At 38.2% G+C, this 27,494-nt stretch overlaps 1 protein-coding gene and 1 pseudogene across 6 annotated transcripts in view; both read left to right on the top strand.

Moving 5' to 3' along the window:
* The window catches only part of CDK14 (cyclin dependent kinase 14), a 592,876-nt gene that overhangs the window by 14,863 nt on the left and 550,519 nt on the right, over positions 1-27,494 (top strand). The window lies entirely within an intron of this gene.
* Positions 20,796-21,513, top strand: LOC134761776 (Golgi apparatus membrane protein TVP23 homolog B-like; annotated as a pseudogene).

The raw sequence follows: 27,494 nt of genomic DNA, 5'->3' as shown, positions 1-27,494 counted from the left end.
TGCTTAAGTCTTCCCCATCTCGTCCATAACTTCAGCCTTCTGTCCTCTATGATCAGTTTTCATGCTCTGGTTGAGTGGTTGGTGTACACTTGACGTCAGTGTGGCTGACTCAACTTTCTATTCTAACCACCACATCCAGATGTTCAACTGCCCACTAGAAGTTTCTGCCGCTGTGTCTCACAGTCACCTCGATCTCAGCACATATCATTAATTCTTGTATTTCCCCAAGCATGCGCCTTCTCTTGTTCCTCTCTCTGCTATTAGCTGTACCAGCCACATGATTTTCCAAGCTAAAAACCTGATGCTATCCTAGCCTTTTCTCCAACCCCACATCCAGGTGTTGGCTTGGTTTTTGTTCCTTGCTGTCATATCCATTCTCACAGCTGATGTGCACACTCAGCCTCGTCATCTCTTCCTGGACTTGGAGTAGTTGTATAACTGACTTCCCTGCCTACGACTTGCCTCCTGCTCCAACAGTATGATGGGTCTGAAATACAAATTTGCCAATCCCCTGCTTACTGCTTTAAAAGGTGCAGGTTTAACTCCAAACTCCTAGCTTATCTTTCAAGGCCATTCACGATCTATCTCTTTCGTACTTTTTGACTCTTACCAACAGTTATCTTTTTTTTTTCTTTTTTTTTTGAGACGGAGTCTCACTCTGTCACCCAGGCTGGAGTGCAATGGCGCGATCTCGGCTCACTGCAACCTCCACCTCCAGGGTTCAAGTGATTCTCCTGCCTTAGCCGCCCAGGTAGCTGGGATTATAGACGCCCGCCACCACACCCAGCTAATTTTTGTATTTTTAGTAGAGACAGGGTTTCACCAGGTTGGCTAGGTTGGTCTCGAACCCCAGACCTCAGGTGATCCACCCGTCTCGGCCTCCCAAAGTGCTGGGATTACAGGTGTGAGCCAGCACACCCGGCTTCAAACAGTTATCTTTTATTTTCGTGACTTCATTATCATTGCAGCTGCTGCCATCTCAGTTCAGAACCTTTTCACTTTTACCTATTTTAGTTCAATAAACTCTTCATTGGTATCACTGCTCCATCTTATTCCTCCACTCAGCCTTCCCAAAACATCTTTCTTGTCATAGTATTCCCCTGTTCAAAGATTCATGCATCAAATGATGTTTGTTTTATGTCAGGCTGGATATGGTCTCAGCCTGACTCTTGATGTAGTTCAGCCTCACAGGCATTTATGGCTTGACCATCTGTCAACATCTTACAGGGCTGGGCCTGGGTGGAGATTCAATCTCACTCTCTCTTACAGTAAGATTTTATAGGCCAGGCACGGTGGCTAATGCCTGTAATCCCAACACTATGGGAGGCCGAGGCAGGTGGATCACTTGAGGTCAGGAGTTCGAGACCCGCCTGGCCAACATGGTGAAACCCTGTCTCTACCAAAAATATAAAAATGAGCCGGGTGTGGTGGTGGGTACCTGTAATCCCAGGTACTCGGGAGGCTGAGGCAGGAGAATTGCCTGAACCCGGGAGGCGGAGGTTGCAGTGAGCCGAGATTGTGCCACTGCACTCCAGCCCGGGTGACAGAGCGAGACTCTGTCTCAAAAAAAAAAAAAAAAGATTTTATATTACTTTCTGTCCTGTTTTATTTTCACTGTGGTCATGTCTGCCAGTCCTAGATGCTATGAACCTATTCCATGCAAGAGGTTTAAAAGTTAGACTGTTCTTTAATTATGCCAGTAATCCAGGAAGTCATTATATTTCAAATTCAACATTTTAGATAGCTGAAAAAGAACATCACTACCTCCTTAATTCTCTCATTGGAAATTTAGTTTTAATTTTCTGATGCTTAAAACTTTCTGTGCATCAGTTTTTCATTTTTATAAATGTTTGATCATATTTACCATCTCCCTAATTATGGTAGACGTAATTATCGTAATTAGGTCTAGTCCCAGACAGTGGCTCAAATGTCTGGGTAGTGCTGTAAAGATTCAGAGAGGAAGTACATGTCACAAAGTGCAAGATGTATGACATTTGGGAGAATTAGTCACTTTCAATTTGTAATTCTCAAAAGGCAGAATATTACAGAAATGGAAAACATGAGTAGTGTCTTCTTTCCGTTGTGAGCACCCTGCATCCTGGTGGCAGGCTGTAAGGGTGGTTAGTGTTCTCTCCTGGGCAGTGCTCTGATTTGCATGTTTGAATTCATTTGTTGAAAGCTGACCTTTGGGCCAGGCCTGGTGGCAATCCCAGCACCTTGGGGGAGGGATCACTTGAGATCAGGAGTTAGAGACCAGCCTGGCCAATGTAGTGAAACCCTGTGTCTACTAAAAATACAAAAATTAGCCAGGTGTGGTGGCAGGTGCCCGTAATCCCAGCTACTTGGGAGGCTGAGGCAGGAGAATTGCTTGAACCTGGGAGGCAGAGGTTGCAGTGAGCTGAGATTGCACCACTGCACACCAGCCTGGGTGACAGAGCGAGACTCTGTCTCAAAAAAAACAAAAAACAAACAAACAAAAAAGACGCTGACCTTTGACGTAGGAAGTCTTTCTGTACAGCCTAACTATTTTCTTCAAGTGCAAAATGGGCTCAGCTGCAGTACACTATGCCTATTTTCCTTCTGACTGGAATTTGAGTCATTGATTTAGAAATCTTTATATTGCTGGGTTGTGATTGAGATGGCTTCTCCTATTAGGAACGATAGCAATCATGAAATCAGTGAAGCCAAGGTGGGTCAGAGGTCTCTCAGGACTGGACCATAGATTCCAGTCCTGAGTGTTTGAGACTATTTTTTATAGTCCCAAACACTTTTTTTTTTTTTTTTTTTTTGAGATGGAGTTTCGCTCTTGTTGCCTAGGCTGGAGTGCAATGGTGCGATCTTGGGTCACTGCAACCTCTGCTTCCTGGGTTCAAGTGATTCTCCTGCCTCAGCCTCCCAAGTAGGTGGGATTACAGGCATGTGCCACCCGCCTGGCTAATTTTGTATTTTTAGTAGAGACAGGGTTTCACCGTGTTGGTCAGGCTGGTCTCAAACTCCTGACCTCAAATGATCCACCCGCCTTGGCCTCCCGAAGTGCTGGGATTATAGGCATAAGCCACCGTTCCCGGCCTAGTTCCAAACATTCTTAACTCTTATTATTCTTGCTGTCATAAAACTTATAAAAGGCATAATTACAAGATATTGGAACCAGCAGTTTGCTTTCAATTTTGCAGGCTTAATTTCTTTAGGACTCATCAGCGTCTTAAAGGAGCTCTTTCATCATTTTAAGGGAATAATTGAAGTAATATTCACTTTCCCTTCTGAATCTATTTTATTTTCAATGTGTAAAGTTCTGGTTATTTTTCCAACTTACTATTTATTTTTTAAGTTTTCCTTCTGTCTTAATAACTTTTAGTTTTCTTACATTTCTTTTTAAAATTAATTTATTTTTTAAATAATAAAAAAGATGGCATCTCATTGTATTGCCCAGGCTGGTCTTGAACTCCTGGGCTCAAGCAGTCCACCAGTTTCAGCCTCTCAAAATGCTAGAATTACAGACATGAGCCACCGTACCTGGCTTTTAGTTTTATTTTATTAACTCTTTTGAAATGAACTGTTCTTTGTTTTAGGCATATGAGCCTGGGAATTTTCTTAAAATTAATTAATTTATTTATTTATTTTGCCTTGGTAAGTTTATTGTGACCTGGGTGTTCCATGAGCATCCTAAACTTAGGCTAGGGATATGGAAAATTATTTTACAGTGGTTTTAGGAAAAAGCCAGGTGTTAGCAAAAAATTATAAGATTCTGAAATCATCTGCAAGTATGGCATGTCTTATAGTGCAACATTATATGATTAATTTTTTAATAATGAAATTAATAGTTTTCCTGTTTTTCAATAGCTACTATAAATTCTGTGATAATGATGAATCTTATGTGTATGAGTAAGGAATGTGTTGAAAAAAAATTTTAAGGTTTTTATGACCCATGTAGTTATAATACAATAGAAAAAAAGTTTTCAATATGCACTTTTATACCTAGATGAAAATGCATCAGGCAAGTCACTTATTTGACCTTTCACTGATTAAGAATATCTTTCTCCAGTCTTGCAAGTTACACTTTAAAAGACATTTGGAATTGCTTAGAGAACCCAGGGAGTCCTAGATTCTACAATTCTGTGTGCTCTTCTGTGTTTTCTCAGTCTCTGACTACCCTCATGTAAGATGTCTATAAAGTGTGGTATTTAGAATAAAACTATTATGTTTTTCAGAGTTTGGGAACTATTCTAGTCTAGCAGATCTCGAACACGTTATAACTCTGTGTTCTGATCAGCTGAAATATTGAAGTGCGTGAATACTTTTCTTTAAAAACTGAGTATATTGAAGTCAGTCTTTCAATTATGTTTTGATATATTTTTTTGAGTGGGAAAGAAGGGGGCTGAGTTGCAGTTAGAGTACCAGGAATTTGGCTTATTTCAGATTTGCCCATGGGAATGTGCCAAATATGAAATTATAACCTATGACATATCTCTTGGATAACTTAGTTGTCTTGGAGTATTAGTTTTCCTATTTTAACGGATTTTCAAAAAAGGAGATTGCACCAGTTCTATAAAGCAGTGATGGGCTGTGATAGAGGTGGAGGGTGAGAGTTTTCAAAGTGCTCTGTAAAGATTTTGGTGCAGGCCTCTTCACTTCCCCTATCAAAATATTCACACACCTTGAAAATTTTGTTGCTGTAGTTAGGAAGGGTTGTTATTGGGGGTGTGTCATATCCCTCAAGTGAGTTCAGAGTTTGAGAGCCTTTCTTTTAAAATATCTGTTGCTGAATTATTAGGAGTTGAAGATGGATATTGGTACAATCATGTGCAACCTTAATTTTTTTTGGAACAGCTTTTGGTTTTAGATAATGCTTTCTGATTTTTGATTCAGAAAATATAGTCTTCTTAGTCCTAAAATTGTGTATTTATTAATATCAAATTCATAATCCAGAAATTTTAGCCAAAAGAAAAAGTGAAACAGTGATACAGAAATTTCTAACAAAGAAACAGATAAGTAAGCATTATTCTACAACAGAGAAAAATGAGTGAGAATAACTTATGGTTACTTTTGATTTTAATGAAAACATTTTTTATTAAAAAATATAGGTAAAGAAGAGATATGTTAGTTACAGTTATTCAGGGCATGAATTACAAATTCTTTTGTGTTATAGGTGCTCGTTTATTTTAAATCTTCAGCTATATAGCTCTCTTTGTATTGTCTTCAAGTGAATATGATGGAGAATGTCCTGCAGTGCCTGATTCTCTTCTCTTAAAAGGCAGACTATTTAATCTTACAAATGAGCATCCTTGGGTCATTACATATTGGGGTTCAGGTGTGCAAAAGGCTTGGTAACATATGGCTTGTCCCGAGATGCCCTAATTGAGTTCAAAACTTTCCCCAAGAGGTTTGCATTACTTTATCTAAATGATGTGTGACATGTGCAACAAAAAAGGTGTTTTAGTCATGAAAGGAAAAAAATAAATGTGTACTTGCAAGATACAATGCAAATTGTACAGTGTACATTGCACTAATTTCTATATAGTTATTAGAAGATAAAAAAGATTAAAACCCATAAAAGTGACATTAATTGGATGACCACAGTTTTGGATGATGCACTTTGATGATCTTCAGCATTCCCTTTAGTTACCTTATTATATCATCATCATCATCATATATATATGTGTGCCTGTGTATATATACACACATTTTCCTCCATTTTGATTATTTTTTTTTCAGGCAAGATAGTTAGGCATATTAAATTCAATGTTGGACCTTTTTTCAGCTTCAAAACACACAATTATCACAATTACATGTGTTTCATTGAATAATTTTAATATTTGCTATTAAGAAAAGTATGTTCATGGCAGAACATGTATAAAATAAAAATTACTATTTTACAGTGAAACAGCTATTGTATGTAGAGTATGATCTCAGTTTTGTAAGATTATAAGTATCCTCTCCATGGGGGAAAACATCTGAAAAAAAGGAAATACAACAAATGGATAATGAGGAAATTGGGGTTTATCGAAATTGTGACTTGCTCAGAGTCCCTTAGCTAGAAGGTGGTTTAATCTAGTATTGTAACCTCGTCTCTCTGCATCCAAAGTGTATGTGCGTAACTAGGCTGCCTCCCAGGAGAAGGGAGAAAGGGAGAAATAACATCTAGGTACTACTACTACAGGTGCAGCATATAGTTGGGAAAACAAAGTTCTTACAAAGAAACAACTGATTTTGGTAGTAATTCTAGCAGATGAATGGTTTTTCCTAAAAAAGGCCTAAAAGCGAACCTTAAAGATTCCTGCCATAGATCTATGTCATTTTTGAACTGAGTTACATGCATTTTACAGAGAGGAAACTGAGACCCAGGGAGATTAAATCATTTTGTTACTAAATAATGTTGCTGAAGAGAACATGGTTGATTAGTCGTTGTGAAGTCAAGGGGGTTTCTTTGCTGAATTACTCTTTACGTTTTAGGTTTCAGTTTCAAGGTTACGTTAAAACTAAGCTTGTATTGCCATTTTTATCTGGATTTAGGTGGGGAGTGGGTGGATTGTTTGGTGAGATGTAAACTTGATCCTTCGGGTAGTAATTTGTTTAGTAAAAATTTCCTGCTAGACGTGAGGGCTCTGTAGCCGATGAAGATTATGGAAGGTTAACTATTGGTTGAGGTACCATGGACCTCATTGTGATATACAGACTGGTTTGAGCTGGAAGGCACGATGAGAAAACTGCTGTGTTTTAAATAGCATGTTCCGAAAAAAGTGTCAGAACATCTTTGAATGGGTGTAAATTGCCTTCATTGAACAAGGCAAATGGTTAGTATTGAACAGAAAATGTCAGATAATAAATTCATTCATTTTCTTCGAATCCTGAATATATACTCTTGGATTATTAGCTTGTGCATGTGAAGCCACTCTGGCTTCATTTTTATTTCATATTATGACAGCTAAAATCTTTGTGAAGATTAAAAATATAGAGGAAACAGACAGGTTTTTAATATTTACATCTTAGAAAGATGAAGACTTTAGGTGGGTATAGGGGGAAACATTCAATACTTTGGATTCTTTTTTATTGGTAGAGTGAGTGCTAAGAAAAGGGATAGACCAATTTTTTTTCTTTCTTTCTCTCCTTTTCCTTTACGTAAATATAAAATGCTTCCAATTCGCTGGATTTTCCTCTATGCTTCCAATATCATTGCATTTTCTTCTTTCCTTTTTCTTTGTTCTTTCTGAAAACACCTTGCTTTTGGTGGTTTAGTTGCCAGCCACTGGGCTCCACGTTGCCCTGAACCCTTTCATGACCCAGGTGCTAGGTCCAGTGAATGACCTTTTGGTTGCTTTTGCCATCTTTGTACCAGACATAATACTTTTCTGATGCGCGACTGGTGCGGGCAAGGGAAGAAGAAGGGGGAAGTCTCAGGCAGGAGTTAGAGATGTTTTATAATGATTGGCCATCTTCTGCTATTAGAGCACAGAATTATGGCTCCTAAAAAAAGACTTGGATTTTCCAATGCTCCCCACTGCATTTAATGGACTAGTTCTGCAAGTATTTACGTTGTTTGATGTACTTTCTTTTTCCTTTTTACCATCAGTTGAGTTGGAAAGATTTGAGGACACATACAGAAAGTGATTTTAGATTCTTTTCTGATACCATTTGGACTCAGAAGTAGGAGAATTTGTGCCTTATTGTGTCTTTTTCTTTTTCTTTTTGATGAGAAGGAGCAGGGAAGTAAAAATCTCAAGAGAGCAGAATCAGTTTTCCGGTCACCAAGCTCATTAAGTTAATATTTACTTTTAAAATGAATGTATTTGCCAGCCCTTCCCACTGTTTGTTTGGGAAGCGTGTAACATACATTTGAGAGCCTCTAACTAGTTTCCACCTCCATTGGGTATTTCACCTCTCAGACTGGTGGTGGTGAGTGTGATGCGTGGATCCCAGTTGTAACATCTGTTTCTGTCACTTCAATATTACATTTATCTTGAGGGTAAAGGAAGGGAAAGAAATGAAGCTAAGGCAATTTTTCCCTGGTTTTCTGTGTCTACTGCACAATATTGATTGCATGATATTTAACATCTCTAGTGCTTTTAAGCCCATTTCAAATAACACAATTGACACATATGCAGGGGTTTAAGGAAACTGGACATTTAAATAAAAGATACAGCCTGAAAACTCAAGGATTACATTGATTACATTTGAAAATTTCTTTCCAGTATTCCATAAAATGATATTTACAGTTTTTTTGTCTCTTGATACCTGCAGCTTTCTAGATGAAAGCTGTTATTTTTCTTCAGGCCTCAGATGAGTATTTTTTCACTATTACAAATTTTAATGAACATAAAATACTGATTATTTTAACTTCTATAAATATTTAATAACCAAGGTCTTCAGGTACATTGTATAGTAATTTCTGTTGGTTTTTTAAAGCTTGCTGTGTGAGAGAACTGACCGTTATGTTTAACTATTTGAAGGCTGTTTTGGGGAATGTAAAAATTGATACTGAAGGAAAAAAAGAACTGGGTGCGGTGGCTCACACCTGTAATCCCAGAATTTTGGGAGGACGAGGTGGGCGCATTGCTTGAGGCCAGGAGTTTGAAATCAGCGTGGCCAACATGGCGAAACCCTGTCTCTACTAAAAAATACAAAAGTTAGCCGGTGTGGTGGCCCAAGCCCGTAGTCCCAGCTACTTGGGAGGCTGAGGCAGGAGAATTGCTTGAACCCAGGAGGCAGAGATTGCAGTGAGCCGAGATTGTGACACTGTACTCCAGCCTGGGTGACAGAGCAAGACTCTTGAAACAACAACAACGAAAACAAATATAGAGAGATATGACTCTTTATTCATGATCTAGTTGACATCCCCTTGCTGTTACAAGTATGTATATTAAATGTTTCTGTAATACATGTCCTACAAGATGATGTATCAATGTATAGTATTTTTGTCTAGTTGGCAACCTGAGAAATATTTATGAGCTTTGAGTGGGACATCTACCACTTCAAGGATCAGCAAGGCACAGACAAGCCACAGGAATTATTAACTCAACAAATTATTAACTTATCAAATTAATTATCTAATTATTAACTCAGTTGACTGGACTGGGTATTTTTCTTTGAGATTTCTTTTATTTTTGGTGGATCGATTGATTGGCACTGGCATGTCAGAGGCAGTGACAATGCTGTTTCTAGCTGAAACTCTGTGCTCTCCAGACGGCGGTGAGTGACGCTTCTCCACCCGAACAACCTCAGAATCTGGGTGTGAGTGGAAAGTGCAAGAGTGCTGGAATCTTCTCCACCCATCTTCCAGCTTGTCCCCGTATCCCTATTTATAATCTGTGTGAGGCCGCCTAGTAGTCTCCTTTTCCTTATCTGTACAACAGAGGTAACCATCTCCACCTGGCAAAGTTGTAAAAATTAATTAAATAATGCTTGTAATTCCTGTAAAGGGTCTTGGCACAGAGCAGGCACCACTGTTTCATAGAGCTGGGCTGTGCCCCTCAAAGCATTGGCACATGCAGCATGGTGCTGCACGTGACATTTGGGTCATCCTCTACACGAGTCCTCACATCTGTGGGCACAAGCTGAGGGGCACATGGAGACTCCTGGCTTATGATGGGAGCACCAGCAGTCTAATTTTAGGAACCTCCACATTTTAAAGAGGGGGAAACTGAGTCTGTAAAGTCCAAATTTAGGCTTCCTCCTTTTGTTGCCCCACTTCTGCCCATCACAGTGGCCTTGCTATGACCACGTGTTACTGGATCTGGCAGAAAGGAATGTCCACTGGTGGGGTTTATATGCCAGGTGGTTTTTGGTGGATGGGATTTGCATCCTACAAGACAGCCAGGAGCTCTGCATATGTGAGAACTACTAACTCATGTTTTAGAAGGAAACAGTGTTCACATATGTCACATCTACAGTGTGCATCTGGTCACAGGATTTCCAGAGGTCTATGATGATTACCCCAGATATAGAGGAAGGGAGAATCTCCCTGTACCTCCTCATTTTTGGGTTGGTGCCTCTCCAGAGGTTCTCCTGATTCTTCTTGGTTCCCTTTCTTGTTTGCCTGCATTTGTACTGGCACATGTTTATTGTCTGGCAGGGGAAGCCCCTTTGTCTCTACTCCATGTGTCTTGTGTTCATGTGTTGAGTAACTGGGGCATTTTCTCCATCGTAGACACTTATCACAGTCTTGGGACCTGTTGTTTGAGCAGATGTTCACATCCTTAAAATACTCTATTCCCCCTACAAGACTGTGTAAGGTTCCTGAGGGCAGAGACAGCATTTCTACCTCTCTCTAAATCTCATTCACTCAGAACAGTCCTTTGCACCTAGTAGGAGCTGAATAAAAGTTGCTTGAGAGAATAAACAGATAATACTTTTGGAGTCTTTTAGGTGAATTTGTTCCCATAATTCAGACTTTTTTCCTTCCTTCCTTCCTTCCTTCCTTCCTTCCTTCTTCCTTCCTTCCTTCCTTCTTCCTTCCTTCCTTCCTTTGCCACAAGAATTCACCAACTGTTTATTCATGGGGATGGGATTTATCTTAAATGTTTTTTCTGTATGGACCTTATTTAATTTTCCCAGTAATGTTGGCACTATTATTTCTATTTTTACAGATGGGGAAACGGAAGTTTAGAAAAGTTAAGCAACTAGCACAGGGTCACAGGGCTAGTGAAGCTCCAGAAGTGGTGGTGACCCAGACAGGGTCCTCACATCAGCTTAAGTAGCAGCTGGAGAGACCTGCTGGATTGTTGGCCTTTGAAAGGGAACATTGAAAGTTCCTTGCATTTGATGATGATTGGGTTACATTTACTTGAATTGTGTAACTTTTAAGTTGCAAATTAATGCTAAAAGTGTATTAGGGTAGCCCTAGGCTGTGGGACTAATTGAGAAACGAAGTACAATGGAAGTGCTGCAAACAAATCGGTTTTCCTGCTTAGAGTAGGTATTTACTATTAATCCTGCGGCATTTGCCTTAAGGAGTTGGAGTCTTTCTTATCTAATTAAAAAGTACAGGTCAGATGTTGAGTGTTGTCAATAATTTAGTGCCTGCATCTTTTTATCCCTGTTGTTTGTTTGGAAACTACAATTTGGAATATTCTGTGCACATTTTAAAAAATAAATGACTGTCTGTGTGGTAATGTTTTTGCTTAGTAAACATATGCGTTATCATCTTGAGCTTATGAGTTTTCTGTACTTTTCTTGAAACTTTTATTAATAGAAAAACTGTCAATCTAGTGCGGTGATCTTTCCCTGAAGTCCTCAGCATGCAATTGGGCATAAAAGTTGTGATCCCTGAGCACATGTTTTGGGGTTAATCCTATTTATATTTTTGGTTTTCTTCTTCATTCCCAAGATATATAAAAATTAAAAGCATTTGAGATTGCACATTAGTGCATTGGATTTTTATCTGGGGTGGTCCTTTCTCTAAGTGGGTAGTGGGAGTGTGGAAGGGTGAAGCAATATCTGCTAACCTTATTTGTGATTTGGGAGCTAGATTATCCTTTTTCCAAAACATCCTAAGTGAAGACTACCCCAACTGTGTTTTTACTGAAAGCTCTTCCTGTCATTCTGGGTAGTTTATACTGTTTATTTACCTTGTATAAGGAAATTCTTTCTTTACTGTCCCATCTTATCTTAGATCAAAGTTTCTACCCAGGGATCCTACTTAAAAAATATTGTCTGAGACTGCATGTGTTTTCTTTCTTTTTTTTTTTAGCACTCTGAGTTTTTGCTCCATCTGCACTCTCTGGTTTTCCTTCCTTCTATTTATGACAATTGTGTAATGAATATTCATAGTTTCCATTATTAATGTAATAGCATGCCATTTGTCAGCTCACTGGCTTTCTCGTGTTATATATATATTTTTAAAAATTATTTTTATTTATTTTAAAATTTTTGTTGTCTTTGTCTTCCGTAATCTTTTTTCTTTATAGAGTTTATGATGATGTGTTTTTCCTCTAACCCAGACATATACGTAGGTCTAAAACTGCACAGTGCAGGATGTCAAATGGCTTAAAAGGATTTCTGCTGTGACTGAAAGAGTGGATCTGTGCCCTTCTGAGGGCGTAGGCTGACCACATGAATACCAATAATTAGACATCTTTTATTTTAAGAAATGGGCAGCTGTTTCTTTAGTTGAATTTTGAGGTCTTTATAGTTATTTTGCTCTCTTTAAAGGGCTTTTCTCTGTATATATGCATCTCTTTGGCAGGGCTGATGGCAGGCTGGGATACTGGCATGGCAATAGTGGGAAAGAAGGAAGGAAAAAAGCACAACTGAAAAGGAAAACCTGAAGTGTTCTGAATATTAGATTTTAAGGTATTAGGTTTTTTTTTAAGTTTTCTTTTTCAATTTATTAAAAAGTAGAATATGTAAGTATTGTGAATATCAGTTTTTTGTTTTCAGTGATTTTAAGGTAAAATTTTCACTGTCTCACACTTGATCAGAAAGTCTAGCAATTAACTTTCCCCTTGAGCATCCTGAGCCATCCCTCAGAGATTTGATTAGGATGGCAGTTACAGTAGTGATAATGCCTTCCTGGAGTTTTCAAGCCTTTTATTTAAATCAGTGCTTATTATCTCTCACTGTTGTTTTAAAACACAGCTCCTGAACCTGAAAGTCCAGTGAAGATTTCATCTGGAAGGTTGGGTTACTGGGTGTGTGGGATTAGAGGCACAGACTGCTGTCTTCCTCTTTGTTATCATCAGAATCCCTGAAACCCCTTCTCATGCTTGCTAAGATTAGGCAGGAGTGTCACTGCATATTTATAATACATATTTTATAGGGCTTCATAGCTTACAAAACAATTTCGTATGGTATTTCAGTGAATTTTTGCAACAAAACAGCCCTGTGAAGGAGTGGACATATAGTTTCATCTCTGTTTTGTAGAGGTGGAAGTTGTACTCGGGGAAGGTAAGTGCTGTTCCCCAGGCCACAGTCTTCTGTTCTCACAGTGGAGCTTTGTCTGGGACCCAGGTTTCCTGCCCTCTCACCCTCACCCCCTTATTCTGCTTCTCCTGAAAAGGTCAGGATTAAAAGACATTGCATTCAGCATCAGATTAGGGGAGGTATGTGACCTAGAAACCCTAGCAATGTGGATTTCAAAAAGGTAGTTATTTCTTCTATTTCATAACATTAATGACAAGTAATGAGTCACTCTCTAATTTGTCTGTTCAGACAAACGCATTTTGTTCTCTATGTTCTGTGTTTCTGTGTTCTAGATTTATGGACCTGAATGCTTAATTTTACATAGCAGTGAGAAACATAAATCCTATTTTGTATTCTTTAGGTGCCTCAAGAGCCAACAGCTCAAACTGTGGAGGCAGTATTGGCAGTTTGGCTAAGAGGAAAGAGAGAAGTGGCTAGCAACCATCCCCTGAGAACAGGAGAAAATGAGATATTTCTGACAGCATTACAAACTGGAGCAGAGGTTTGGTGATAACAGGAAGCTGCTTATGAGAAGGATTTAGCATTAGATATGGATTTGAAACTCTGCTCCACCACTTAGTAGCTTTGTTACCATGAAAGACAGTTGCTTAATCTCCCTGAGCTTCAGCGTCCTCATCTGCGAGTGAAGGCTGTGAGGCAGTCTCATATATTATAGGGCGATAAGTCAGGATGCTGGAACCAGCTGCCCGGTGTCATAAACCTGTAGTCAGTCATATCCAGGCTCCAACACTCCTTGGCTATGTGATACTTAACATCTTGATGCCTCAGCTTCCTCATCTCGAACAGGAGGATGCTAATAATACTTAGCTCATAGGGTTGATAGGATCACAACAGTTTTAAAACATGTAAAACACTTAAAACAGTGAATGGCTCATAGTAAATTCTCTACTAAAAGTTAATTGTGTCTGGGCACAGTGGCTTATAATCTCAGTGCTTTGGGAGATCGAGGAAGGAGGACTGCTTGAGACAAGCCTGGGCAATATAACAAGACCCCAGTTCTAAAAAATAAAAAAAACCTGGCCAGGCGTGGTGACACACGCCCGTTGTCCTAGCTACTCAGAAGGCTGAGGCAGGAGGATGGCTTGAGTCCAGGAGTGCAAGGCTGAAGTGCGCTGCAATGGCTTCACTGCCCTCCAGCCTGGGCAACATAGCCAGACTCTGTCTTTTAAAAAAGTTACTTTTAAGTGGAATAAGTTATGGTAGTACCTGCCATGTACATTAAGCTTTCAACTGATTAGTTTCTTCCTCTCCTATTTAGATGTTTTGAGGTTAAGCCTAATGAAAGCAATTCAAAAACCACTAAAATACAATTATTTTAATATTTGCATCACATTTAATTCGTGTAATTATTGATCTCTTAAACCTTGGACATTCATTTTTTAAATGTAGTATTTTAAATGTAATATTTTTGCACTATTAATCACTTAAAATATTGTGTTATATCATGTCTAGGAAATTCATTATAGGCCTTTCTAAGAGAGAAGGCTTTGTGATAAAAGCCAGCTGCCCAGACTTTTCCAAACCCTCCTCACCCATCCCCCAGCATGCTACAGAAGCAGCAGGCTGGCAGAGGTCCAGATTTCCTAAGTGATGGGATTGTTCCCCGGGCCAGGAATGAGAGGAATCTGCCTAGATTGGAGATGGCTTTAGCTACTTTGCTTTTCTTCGTACTCGTAGTCTTATTCCCAAACTGAATCTGACCCAGCATCATTTTCCATTATTGAAGATGTTTTAACACTGTGTGTGGAGGTCTTGCTATTTAAACAATGATTTCTGAATCTACTTTTTAATTCCATGGGAGCTTTTCCGTTTTTCTTTGTACTATGGAAGAAGAACTATGAGTTAATTTTAATTTATAGTTATACCTCTGCAAATCAATACAATCTTTCTGTGACTTCCACTGGTAGCACCATTCTTGATCTGAGGCAAGTATTGGGATTGTGGTTTTACTTTCCCATTTACTTAGAGGCGGGAAGGTTTAGTTATTTGAATGCCTTAGACCAGGAAATTATTGGCTATTGTCAGTGGAATTTGTTTATCTTTTCCACCCCTACATTCCTAGGCTGTGAGAGAACTGGTCATCACTGTGATTGCACTTCAGTTTTTATCAGTTCCTCCCCCAGCGCTATTTTTATTAAATACTTGATGTTTCTCTCTTCTTTGGGTATAAATTTAGAGACCCTCAGGCAGACATTTCTGAAAGAGTTCTCTTACTCAGCTGTTAAAATGAAAAGATCAATACTGCCAAGCACCTCTTTTTGTTTGGCTACCTCCAAAATTCGTGTTTTCTGCAGTTATTCTCTAGGATTATCTGTAGATTATCTGTAGATTATCTGTAATTTCTATAATTTATCTATAGATTATAATCTAAACTGAAGATTGATGCATGTATAATTCGAATGAGCTTCTCGACCAGCACTGTTCAATACATAAATAATGCAAACTGCATGTCATTAAAATTTTTCTTGTAGTTACATTAAAAAAGTAAAAGAAGCCAAGTGTTGTGGCTGAGGCCTGTAGTCCTAGGTCTTTCAGAGGCTAAGGTGGGAGGATGGCTTGAGGCCAGGAGTTGGCGACCAGCCTGGGCAATATAGTGAAACCTCGTCTCTACAAAAAAATAAAATTAGCCAGGTGTGATGTGTGTCTGTCATGTAGTCCTAGCTGCTCCACAGGTTGAGGTGGGACGATCACTTGAGCCCAGAGTTTGAGGCTGCAGTGAGCTCTGATTGCACCATCGCACTCCAGTCTCGGTGATAGAATAAGACCCTGTCTCAAAAAACAAAACAAAACAAAAACAACAAAAAACAAAAACAAAACAAAACAAAAAACAGAAAAGTAAAAGAAACAGATGACTTTACTTTTATTATACTTGAAAAACCCCATATATAAAAATATAATTTGGACATTAAAGTTATTATTGAGATATTTTACTCTTTTTGTATTGGTTTAAAAATCCGCTTGTGTACTTTATTATACATCTCAATTTAGACTAGCCACATTTCAGGTGCTCATTAGCCACATGTGGCTAGTGGCTACTATTGGTCAGCACAGGTTTTTTTTTTTTTTTTTTTTTTTTTGACAGGGTCTCCTTTTTTGCCCAGGTTGGGGTGCAGTAGTGCAATCATGGCTCACTGTAGCATCACCCTCCCAAGCTCAAGTGATTTTCCCACCTCAGCCTCCCAAGTAGCTGTGATTACACGTACATGCTACCACACCTGGCTAAGTTTTAAAAATTTTTTGTAGAGACAGAGGTCTCACTGTGTTGCCCAGGCTGGACTCAAACTCCTGGGCTCAAGCAATCCTCGTGTTTTGGCCTCCAAAACTGCTGGGATTGTAGGCATGAGCCACTGTGCCCGGCTAGCACAGATCTTTACTGTAACTTTTCTTCTTACTATAAAAGGCATTGCATTGTACTGGCAATTATTTTCCCATCAAAGTGGCCTAGAAAAGAGACATGAATCTGGCCTCATGTCTTTGCTTATAATTAACACATTTCTAGAGAGATTTCCTTTGTTAGAAAAACTAGTTGTGGGATTAATGATCTCAGAACGTGAATTCAACTGTAGCACCTAAACAGGTGCTACTGAAGTCACCTAAACAGCAGGCTGAATTCTTGACCAATAGTGATAAAAATTGCTTTGTCTTATGGTAGGAGTAGCATTCAGGACAAGACTCAGCATTTAGCAAAATCCCTGGAGGCATTCTCCCACATAGGAGTCGTGCAACTCAGTTTTATGCTCCTAAAATCTACTGCAAAGCTGTGAATGATTTTTGTTTGTGATTTGCACTTCATTTTTTTTCTTCTCAATTATTATTATTTTTTGAGACAGGGTATTGCTCTACTAGTCCAGAGTACAGTGGTGCAAATATGGCTCATTACAGCCTTGACCTCCCAGGGTCAAGTGATCCTCCCATTTCAGCCTCCCAAGTAGCTGGGACCACAGGTGTGTGCCACTATCCATGGCAATTTTTATTTTTATTTTTGTAGAGATGGGGTTCTGCTGTGTTGCCCAGATTGGTCTTGAACTCCTGGACTCAAGTGATCTATCTGCCTTAGCCTCCCAAAGTGTTGGGATTATAGGCATGAGCCACCGTGCCTGGCCAGAAAGATGATTTTTTAGGATTGTAGCTTGTTTGCTTTCCTTCCCACCCCAAGATACTTTTGTTATAGCAGCTTGTCTGCTTTCTGTTTCATTTTTCACCCTGATTTTTCCAGGACTCCTCAATCACTTCCAAGTGTTAAAGGCCATTACTGATTCTTAAATGTAGATGGCTATGGCTGAATTTCAGCCATTGAGGGTCCATATGATCTATTCTGCCACAGTCCTTCTCAAACTTCAGTGTGGGTGTGAATCACCTGGGGATCTTGTTAAGATGAAATTTGGGCCAGGCATAGTGGCTCGTGCCTGTAATTCCAGTGACTGGGGAGGCTGATGTAGGAGGATCAGTAGAGGCCAGGAGTTTGAGACCAGCCTAGGCAACATAGTGAGATACCTTGTCTCTAAAAATGTACATATATATTTAAAAAACAACTTAGACAGGCATGGGGTTGCGTGCCTGTAGTCTCAGTTACTCAGGAGACTCAAGGCGGGAGAATCATTTGAGTCCAGATGTTGCAGGCTACAGTGAGTTATGATCACACCCACCACTGCACTCCAGCCTTGGCGACAGAGTGAGACCCTGACCCTTAAGAAGAGAGAGAGACAGAGAGAGAGAGAGAGAGATTGATTTGATGCAGTAGGTCTGAGATGAAAGTTTGCATTTTTCACAGACTCTCAGGTGATGTTGATGCCTCTGGTCCAGAGACCACATAGAGATCTAGTATATGATAGCAAAATGCTGCTGTCTTATACCAGCCTGCAGCAAAGACATTAAAAAAAATGTAGTGAGGTTTTCCACCAAGCTAAAAGTACTTTTTTGTTTTATATATTTTTTTAAAATTCAGAGATGATTTCATTACTGCCTCTTGCTACTACGGTGATTACAAATGCTAGTTATTATTAATATTTTTAAATGACCTTTCATGGCAAAATTATACAGCTGCCAACCCTACTTATGTCTCCAAGTTAATAAAAGAATTTTAGTAATTCACAAACTCCTCAAGTCTGATGCCACCCCACCATCTAAATTAGCAGTTTATAGCTTTCCTTCATGGCATTTATAGTATTTTGTATTGACATAATTACTTGGACAGTTGTTTAATGTCACTTTCCCCACTGTGCTCTAAGCTCTTGCTCTGTATTTTTAATCACTTTGTCCCTAGTGTCTCACTAGCACTGGGTCTGGTGTCTGTCCGTCCCTAGTCAATACTTTTAGGATGGCTTTATTCAGCGGGTCTCAGTAGGAGTGGTACTGCCCCCTAATGGAGTGTTTTGGAAATTCATGGGAACTACTGGTTGTCCCAAAGAATGAAGTGTGCTACTGGTGTTTGGTGGGCAGAGGTTAAAGGGTGCTAGACATTCTGTAGTGTACAGAACAGCTAACTATGTGAATGCTTATTTGATGCATTTTGCAAAATCTTTGAATGTCCCCGTTGGAGATTCAATTGATGAAAAACCTATTTGTAATTACCTAAACCAAAAACCTAACTTGGCTGGGTGCGGTGGCTCACACCTGTAATCCCAGGACTTTGGGAGGCTGAGGTGGGTGGATCACTTGAGGCCAGGAGTTGGAGACCAGCCTGGCCAACATGGTGAAACCCCATTTCTATTAAAAATACAAAAATTAGCCAGGCGTGGTGGCGTGCACCTGTAATCACATCTGCTTGGGAGACTGAGGCACAAGAATCACTTAAGCCTGGGAGGCAGAGGTTGCAGTGAGCCAAGATAGTGGCCAAGATAGCGCTATTGCACTCCAGCCTGGGCAACAGAACGAGACACTGTCTCAAAAAAAAAACAAAAAACAAAAAACAAAAAAAAACACACACAAAAACACATACAAAAAAACAAAAACCCAACTCCATTTAACATTTAAAGACAATTATATTTATGTATGTCCAGTTTTAATACACATACAGTCATGCATCACTAATGATGGGGGCACATTCTGAGAAATGTGTCATGAGGCAGCTTTTTTGTTGTACAGACATCATAGAGTATATTTACACACACCTAGATGGTATAGCCTATTGCACACCTAAGCTATATGGTATAGCCTATTGTTCCTGGGCTGCCTGTATAGTATGTTACTGTAGGTAGTTGTAACACAGTGATAAGTACTTGTGTATCTAAACATAGGAAAGGTATAGTTAAAATATGATACTATAATCTTATAGGACCAGAATTATATATGAAGTTTTTGTTGACTGAAATGTCATTATGCAACACATGACTGTATTCTGAAATTTTCAGAAATGCAGCTGCTGAGTACTTCAAAGGTTGTACTTTGACTTATTAGCAACATTACAAAGTAATGTCTACCATTCTGGCAAATCCCATCCGTAGTAGCAGTGATGTTTGTGATATTTGAATTATTATATATACAACTGCACTAATACACGTTTGTAGGAAATATGATGGTTATGTATATGTGTGTGTGTACATACAAATTTAGCCCTAATTCTAAGTTATCCAATAAAAAATGTTGAGAATATTCAGGTGAATGTTTTTTACTTTTTTAAAATCCAAATTTACCCATTAAAAGTGGTTGCAAGCATCTTACTACATCATTAAATCATTTGGTGGTGTTATCTCTGAGTATTTACATCTTGGGGTGTGTGTGTGTGTGTGTGTGTGTGTGTGTGTGTACCTAAATCACACATATGAAAGACAATAAAAGTTAATCTCTTTTATTTTCTTTTTATATTACATTTTGGACTTTATGTTGTTTTTCTTTCTCTGTGTACATACTGTCTCTGTATATTACAAACATTTGCTATCAAAAGGTGGTGGTACTCTGGTAGGATTCAGAACCCCCCTTCTCATGGAAGCAGCATGGAATCAAGGATTTCTGCCTTCTGGTCTTGGTTTATTTCTCTAAGCTGCTCACATAACTTTTCTGAATTTGTTGGGTGATCTACATTATCACTGATAAGGTAAGTCATGACGTGATAAGTCACAGCAGATGTTTCATGAATGACTGGACATGTGGAAAATGCCTTGCTTACATGGTGACTCTTAGCCGGGGCTCCTCAGAAAGGCAAACTGTCCACCTGATACCCACTGTTCTGCTTCACTTGCATTTTCATTTAGGGAGAGCAGACCACCTTGGAGGAAGGGATTTGGCTAATGATAAGGTATGAGGTAGAGTGGGGAATTATGGTAGTGGTGGGGTAGTATTAATGAGTGAATAAAAGCAGAGTATGTTTTACCTTTCTGGGAAGCAGTTTAGATCCTTAGACTAGGCGCCACTATTGTAAGGATTTTTTGACAGTTCCATGTTTATCTGTTTCTTAGTGATTAACAAAGAAACCCATGAAGACTTATAGACTGGGGAGACTTTTGCATCTTGTTCAGCAGTTGGTTTGGAGTGGACCACAAAACTCAGAGGCAAAAGAGTAGTGCACAGTGTACACAGTTGGTAACAAGAAAGGCCCTCGGGGACTGGGTTACGAGGTTTCGCAGCAGAAAGTCCCTTCAAGCACATGATTTTAGTCTGCCTAGATCTGGCTAGAATGTTGCTCTTTAATTGGAACTAGAAAGATACAGGAAGCTCAAGGGTAAATGGCACTGGAAAAAGGTCACTGAAGGTGAATCCATTTAAGATGAAGATCAAGGAACTAGCGCATGGCTGCCATGTTGCAGCAGGACAGTAATGATGACACTGAAGATGTTTCACCCTTCAATGCAGAAGAGAAGACAACTTAATAGACCAAAAATGCCTCTCAGAATAGGGGATTAAAAACAATAGACCAAATAAAGATTAGACACCCAATAGCATAATTTTTCTATTTACTCCTTTGAGTCCATGCAGTTATAATCCATCTTCTCTGTGAATTGCTCAGCAGCAGTTATACTGCCTGGATGGTGACAGTTCTCTTGTTGCCATGTGATTTGGGGGCAGTGAAGACTGTCACAGGTAGGCTAATGGTGGACCTGCATTGGTGGAATCATACTGATGAAGATGAGAAGAACCACTAGGTGTCCAGGAAGAGCCACTGGGAGTCCAGGAAGGCATCCCCTTAAGATAACAAAACTGTCTCAGAGGCTGAATCAAGGATCTTTTGGTTGGGCTTTATTGCCTGTTCAGTGCTATGGGTGGTAATTGCCTTTAGTGCCCTCTTCTTTTTTGGAGTAAAGTGATTGGCAGTGGTTATCATGGGTGTGGTGCTGCAAGATGGCAACCTATATGGTTATATCAGGTATAAAGTTGGCAGTAGAAGGAATTTAACCAGCATGGCTATCTTGTACCCTGGAAAGCAGTTTTTAAGACAAAACAGTAAAGATAATCTGACTTCCAGACTAGAGAGAATGCTCTTATATCTTTTATTATGTTGGGGAATGAAGACATTTTTGACACTGAATCTTTTAGTGCCCAGTCCATGTTGTAATGAGGAGTGTTGGCTCTATTTTTCCACTTAAAACTTTACTTGTTTTAAAAAAAGGGAAATTAGTTTTTATATTTTTATTTTCTTTCCAGTAGTTGGGGCTAGAAAGTATGTTGTCACTAGAAACATTGTGAAAATTTATCTTACAGGCTGGGCACAGTGGCTCACACCTGTAATCCCAGCCCTTTGGGAAGCCGAGGTGGGCGGATCACCTGAGGTCAGGAGTTCGAGACCAGCCTGGCCAACATGACGAAACCCCATCTCTACTAAAAATACAAAAATTAGCTGGGTGTGGTGGCACATGCCTGTAGTCTGTAGTCTCAGCTACTCGGGAGACTGAGGCAGGAGAATTGCTTCAATCTGGGAGGTGGAGGTTGCAGTAAGCCGAGATTGTGCTACTGCACTCCAGCCTGGGCGACAAAGTGAAACTCTGTCTCAAAAAAAAAAAAAATTGTTTTATAGTGTACATGGGTATGCACATAGTCATATAATATCAATATGTCCCAAATTAATGAAAATGTGTTGATTTACATAACTATGGGACTTTTGCATTTTGATTCATAGAACATGAGAGGATGTTAGTCTGTCTCAAAACTGTATGTTTACATATTATTTATGTAGACTATTTTCAGAAGTAAATTGTGCTTCCATGATAAAAGTGAGCATTTTGGCTTATGCATAAGTTAGAAATAATTATTAATTTTTAATATGTACCTCATGGTAAAATTTCTTAGATATATGCACACAATTAAAAACCAAATTTGGGTCAGTGGTGTTAACTGGTTTCTAAAATTTTGTTTATTTTTATTTGTAACAATTCATTTACTCAAGGCCCAATTAATACAAATGGAATCATCATAGTTTATGTTTAAGGAATATACAGAGATTGCTACTGTTCCATTTATTTTATAGTAAGGATAGGCAAATTTTACTTTGGAGCTTCCTACAAGCTGTTCAGTGGTCCTTGAGCTAATAAAATCTAGCTTTTACTTCTAAAAGAGCATGATTCATACGTCATAATGACAGTAATCATTTAAATACTTGGCATAATAAATGCCTAAAAGACATTTTATTTTATAAATCTTTTTTTTCTTGCTATGACGGGTATATTGTAAATCATGCATTTGTATTAATGGTATTTCTTAAAGCAGTAGATGTAACTGTAAGCTAAATTAATCTACAAACTATTCTAGGCATCCGTATATGCTGTTGTAGGTACTGTAAACTTTGTTGGAGACTTTAGTCAGCAGATTATGTTGTGAATATATTTGTACTTTGTTAAAATATTTTAAAAGATGTTTAATTGAATAAGTGTCTTTTTTGGACTAGTAGCTGTGAAGGTATAAAATTTTATATTTGTATAAAACTGCTGTTTATAGAGCAAAAGAAGATGAAGATAAAAAATTTATGGTTAATATGCATAAAAAGTTTGATTAGAATTGAGTCTTTTAAAAAATAAATGGATAATCATCAAAAGAAAGTTTGTTCCAGTGTTTATTTGCAAGTATATGCTAATTATTAGGAAAAAACAAATGAATTCAGTAAGGTTTTTTGGGGAATAAGTTTTCTGACAGTTTATATGGTAAAACAATACACTATCCTTTGCATAAGCATAATCATAAAGAGGGTCCATCTTAATTTTTCCATTATTTTTTACATTTGATATGCATTTTATTCTCTTTTAAAGCATCTATAAATTTGTAGTTTTCTTCTTCTTTGATTATTATGAAGAGGATCCTGAGAGCCTCATTTTTTGTGGTCTTGTTATTTAAGCAGGTTTCCAGAATTACTTTCATCAGTCTTATGGAATATTGTCTATTTTGCAAGATTTGTAGTTGATTTGTTTGCATTTTAATGCCATTGGTGGTAAGGGCAGGCAGGGAGGACTGTTTAAGTGCTAAGCTGATTTCATAAGTGATTGGTTTCCTAGAGAATATTTTTGAATTGTGACAACTAAGTTTGGGGATAAATATTTAAATAATGAGTCCCCTTATAAATTCTTTGTGTATTTGGTGGTGCCAGTTTGGCAATCAGAATCTTTTCAAGGGCTAAAGTGTGTTTATTCTCCACAGTTTCTATCACAGGGTCTTATTCAAGATTAGTTTTCATTAAATGCTTGTTGGATGAAATTGATGACTATTATGAATTTATATTCTTCCATGATTTCATATTTGCAAAGTTTCTCAGAGTCACTCAAGATTGCCATTGTAAAATTTAGTGTAACATCTTTTTTTTAATGTCATACTTTGTAAGGTGATATTTTAATCTAAAATTTAGATCATTGCTGTTAAGTATTTGTTTCAAAGAGAACACTTTGTTCTTTGAAATAGATACTAATTAAAAAAAACACACTGGCTAGCTGTGCAGAGATCTTTCCCTTTAATGTTATGAGCAATTATAAATCAAAACCAAAGAGATGCCTCGTAAAATTGTGAATATTCTGAAAACAATGAACCAATGAAGCATCTTCTTCTGCTTCTAACAAAGATAACACTAGAGTTAATGGAAGTGCCATATGCCTAGGGGAAGATGTCATCAAGACAAACATTTAGTTTGTCAAAGTGACATTTAGACGACTGTAAGCAATATTAATCTAGTCATGAGCTCTTGTCAAGCTTAAGTCTGATTTTAATTAAAAGTAGCTATTTTAGGCTTATTTATATATCACTGTCTAGTGTGGCAAGTGATTGGAAGCCATCAAACTTTTAGGGTAAAAATAGAAAAGAACGTAAAATTAATCAGCATTTGGGTATATTTTTACCAAATGCTTAATACAACCCTACTTGGTTATTTCAGTTTGCTTTGACTGCTTTGACCCACCCTATTTCATGAATTATTAGAGAAAGTAAGCTCCTTTCTCTATATAGGGTACCACTTCTAACCTATATAGAAAGAGGTGTTAGCAAATGAGACTTTATGTAATATGACAAGAATTCATTGTGCATAATGAAGGGAGCACAACCATCTCTAAGATCCTCTATAGCAGGGGTCCCAATCCCTGGGCCACCGACTGGTACTGTGGCCTGTTAGAAACTGGGCTGCACAGCCAAAGGTGAGCAGTGGGCAAGCAAGCATTACTGCCTGAGCTCCGCCTCCTGTCAGACCGATGGGGGCATTAGATTTTCGTAGGATCATGAATTCTATTGTGAACTGAGCACACAAGGGATCTAGGTTACATGTTTATGAGAATCTAATGCCTGATGATCTGTCACTGTCACACGTCACTAGATGGGACTGTCTAGTTGCAGGAAACAAGCTCAGGGCTTCCACTGGTTCTACATTATGGTGAGTTGTATAATTATTTTATTATATATTACAATGTAATAATAATAGAAATAAAGTGCACAATAAATGTATTGCAGTTGAATCATCCTGAAACCAATTCCCACCACCCCAGCCCTCTGTTTCTGGAAAAATTGTCTTCCATGAAACCAGTCCTTGGTGTCAAAAAAGTTGGAGACTGCTGCTCCATGGCAGCTGTCTTCTAACTGGGGAACCTGTACACTTAAGGAAACTTTCCAAGAGGTATGTACACCTCAAAAGTTAGAAGGGAGTTGATTTCCAGATCCTTACCTTGTGATGTATTTTTTCTGGAAATTGATATCCCTTCAAAACACACCCATGGTTTGGGTATCTCCTACCTTTTCTTCTGCCATGTCCTTTACTTTTATATTTATTTGTTTATTTATTTATTTTTAAGGCAGTCAAAAGCAATGGGAGTGGAGAAGGAATAAAGAAATCTGTAATTGGTCGTGATCAATTAGTTGTAAACACCACTGCACTCAGACCAGCCTGCCATATCCTTTTCTGTTTTACATAAAACCACTCTCCTCCATCTGTAATCTTACCATGGTATATTGACCCAAGGTTTTCAAAGTCCTGATCATCAAAGGACTAGTTTATAGTTTTGATGTCAGGCAAATCTTCAGACTCTTAACTATCTCCCACCCTGTTAAGCAATTCATTACCAATGAAATTTTTTCCTTATGTTTAATAACTATCACAGTAAACGTGCTTTTTGTTTAATATTAATAATGATAATTAATCTAGAAGAAAAATATTAAAGCCTAGAGTTTTGTGGTCACAGGAAATCAAAGCCATTTAAAAATTTTAAAGTATGTATGAAATTTTATGATGCAGAGAAATATGATAGAGTATTTGTAAGTCAGTACAAGACTTTAAGCATAAATGTATTTATTTCATTAGGTTGAAATTTGGATGGAGAGGAGGAATGAAATATGATTTCAAGGAGGAAAGCATACAATGTAAATTTTAAAAGTCTTGTTAATGTATGTTTTATATGGATTATGGTGGGAATAAAATATGATATTTAGGTTTCTCTGGATACATTTAAAAGAATAATATTAAGAAAGTGAAAAGACAGGCCTCTGTGGTTTGATCTCTTTGAGATCATCAAAGTGTTCTAAAGTTGATTTTGTGGATGTTTGGCACAACTCTAAAAAAACCATTGAAAGCCTCTGTGGCTTGTCTTTTCACTTTCTTAATATTATTCTTTTAAATATATCCAGAGAAATAAAAATTTTACAAATCACATACCTGATAAAGGGACTGGTATCCAGAATATATAAAGAACTCTTACAACTCAATAATAAAAGACAACCCAATTAAAATTCTTGGCAAAGGATCTGAACAGATGTTTCTTCAAAGAGGATATACAAATGGCCAATAAACATATGAAAAGGTGCTGAACTTTATTAGCCATCAGGGAAATTCAAATCAAAACCATCATGAGCTACCACTTCACGGGGAAATTAAAATCAAAATCATGATGAGCTACCTAGGATAGCCTGAATAAAAAAACAAAAACAAAAACAGGTAATTGCAAATGTTGATGAGGATGTGAATAATTGAAACTCTCATACCCTGGGACTGCAAAATGATTCACCTGCTTTGGAAAACAGTCTGTAGTTCCTCAAATAGTTAAACATAGAATTATGACAGATCCAGTAATTCCACTACAATTATATACCCGAGAGAAATGAGAACGTGTCGACACAGAAACTTTTGCACGAAAGGACAGAGCAGCATTGTTCATACTAGCCAAAATGTGGGAACAATCCCAATGTCCATCATCTGATGAATGGATAAAGTGCAGCATATCTATATAATGAAATGTTATTCATTAATAGAAAGAAGTGAAGTACTGATAGATGCTGCAACATGAGTGAACTTTGATAACATTATGCTAAATGAAAGAAGCTAGTCACAAAGGACCACATATTGTATGATTCAGTTTATATGAAATGTCCAAAATAGGTAAATCTATAGAGACAGAAAGTAGATTAATGGTTGCTTAGGGCTGAGGTGGAAGTAGTGGTGGGGAGGAGATGATGGGGTGGGGTGGGGGATTGACAGCTGCGGCTCTCTTTGAGATCATCAAAATGTTCTAAAATGGATTTTGTTGATGTTTGGCACAACTCTGTGAATATACTAAAAACCATTTGTATTAGTTCATTTTCACACTGCTGATGAAGATATACCCTAGACTGGGCAATTTACAAAAGAAAAAGGTTTAATGGACTTACAGTTCCACGTGTCTGGGGAGGCCTCACAATCATGGCAGAAGGTGAAAGGCACATCTCACATGGTGGCAGACAAGAGAGAGAGCTTGTGCAGGAAAACTCCCATTTTTAAAACCGTCAGATCTTGTGAGACTTACTATCACGAGAACAGTAAGGGAAAGACCTGCCTCCCTGATTCAGTTATCTCCCACTGGCTCCCTCCCACAACACATGGGAATTATGGGAGCTACAAGATGAGATTTGAGTTGGGGACACAGAGCCAAACCATATCACCGTTGAACTATCAAATGAGTGAATTGTTCACTTCAAATGAGTGAATTGTATAGTATGTAAATTATACCTCAAGCTGTTTAAAGAAATAATAGTTTCATTTTTAAAAGTCTGTGTTTACAATATGCCAGAAATGACATACTTTGCATTCTCAAATACACATGTGATGAACTGTTGCACATATCACCTTAAACATTTAAAAAAATGCAGTCTTAAATTACCAGTTTTAATGGTTGCATAATATTTCAATAAGTTGATGTGGGATACTTTGCTCATTTTCC

This window comes from Pongo abelii, chromosome 6 (genome assembly GCF_028885655.2).
Source record: "Pongo abelii isolate AG06213 chromosome 6, NHGRI_mPonAbe1-v2.0_pri, whole genome shotgun sequence".
Classification (NCBI taxonomy): Eukaryota; Metazoa; Chordata; class Mammalia; order Primates; family Hominidae; genus Pongo; species Pongo abelii.
This window is presented reverse-complemented; position numbering and strand designations above follow the sequence as displayed.